Genomic DNA, 1,793 nt, shown 5'->3' on the forward strand with positions numbered 1-1,793 from the left:
GGGGGTGGGTGAAGCATCTCTGGGAGTCAAAAATAATCTGTTTAGCTCTCCCCCAAACAGGCACTCGGAAGGGACTTAGGGCAGGGAGGCCTGGATCAGCCTCTTTAGGTGTGCCATCAGCTTGCTATGAGAAGCTGCTGGGTGAGCCAGGGCTTTGGATGACCCTTGTTAGTAGGAGGTGGCATTGAAGGGTGGTAACAGCCAAGTCATTTGGTCTATGGCAAGAACAGAGATAAGAGCTGAAGGATCCTTGGAAAAGGGCAGCCGTGTGTTGTTTCCAGCCAAGTTTTTCCCAGCTTTCAGAGGAAAAATTATTAGTAGCTATGTGGTAAAACAGCTGAGCAACTGGATGAGGCAGCTGATGCAGCCTGGGGCAGTGATTCACTCCAGCATCCTGAATACTGCCTAGAAACACAAGCATTTTGTAAAACGATGAGATTCCAGCACTGGGAGAACTAATACTGCAGGATTATTTTGGTATGATCAGAGATATCAGCACCCCTTCAGGGTCCTTTGTAACCCTGTAGTCACTGCCCAGCTCTGTAGGTGTATGAAAGCCCTGGGTGTTCTCCACCCAGATTCTGTGCATTTCTCCTCTCTAACCCTTCTGTAAAGTCTGGTCGTGTATCAATACAATTTAGCTGCTTACTATTTAGGGTATCTGTACAATTTCTATTTTTGCTCTTTGAAAGCTTTGGCCTGAAGATGGTGGTAACTAGAGATGCTCCTTGGCTACGGGCTCTGCTGCAGCTTCCTGAGCACAGGTATTGACAGTGCTGGAAACACAGCCGTCTTCAGTTTCTTGTCATGCCCGAACTGTCATCAGCGGGAATGTGGCTGAAACGGGATGTGTGTCTGCCCTCACGTCTGCAAGCATTCTCCAGCCCTTCCTCACGAGCTGGGGTTTTCGGGAGCTCTTTGTGAACTTGTTTCTTGTTGGCTGGTACCTGCTGCAGCCTCCCCAGTGCTGGGAAGGCTGGCAGGATCACCTTGCCGGCCTCTCTCCATAGCCACAAGAGAGGTCATCTTCTCAGCCCTGGGGTCCTTGCCTCGTGCTCCCATGCGGCTGCAGCTTCTCCCTAGAGAGATGCTGTGTGACCTTCTGTGATCCACTGATATCATCTCAGCTTTGGATCCCACCCTGCAGCATCCTCGTGGCCTCTTCCAGGCATGGAAACACCTCCAAGCGTGTAATCGGCCTTGCCGTGCCAGGAGGGTCGGAGCTTCCCCCCCCCACAGCGGCTCCCCCCCCCCCCCCCCCCCCGCCCCCCCCCGGCCCCGCGGCCAAGGACACGCAGCCGGAGGTGCTTGGCCCTTTCTCCCTGCCCCTGTCCTCACGCCTGGCCCAGTCCCATCATGCCCGTCCCCACATCCCCATCCTTACATTCCTGTCCCTCCATTCCTTCCCCTGTTCCCCACAGCTGCCCCACGACTCCGGTCACATTTAAGGGGTCCATGCCCATGCTCGGGCTCTGCTGGCACTGGGGACCTCAGGGCACCCCGTAGTCCCCCTCTGCCCCCTCCCCACCGCTCTCTGCCTCACCAGGGCCCATCCCCGGGGCGTCAGGCCTGTGCCCAGGGCACTCACCCCACAGGAGCAGCGCCACCTTCCCGGCCATCCCGCTGTCCCTGGCCACCCGGATTGGCTGTCACACGCTGCCGGGGCCCCTTGTCCCCTGGCTGGCGGCTCTTTGGCCAAAGAGGAAGGAAGCGATGTCACATCTCGTCCTAACGTGTTGGTGGTGCATGGTGGGTGCAGGGTGGGGTGACCCAGAGTCCAGAGAGGGACACAT

This window comes from Corvus brachyrhynchos, unplaced genomic scaffold (genome assembly GCF_000691975.1).
Source record: "Corvus brachyrhynchos isolate BGI_N302 unplaced genomic scaffold, ASM69197v1 scaffold61, whole genome shotgun sequence".
Classification (NCBI taxonomy): domain Eukaryota; kingdom Metazoa; phylum Chordata; class Aves; order Passeriformes; family Corvidae; genus Corvus; species Corvus brachyrhynchos.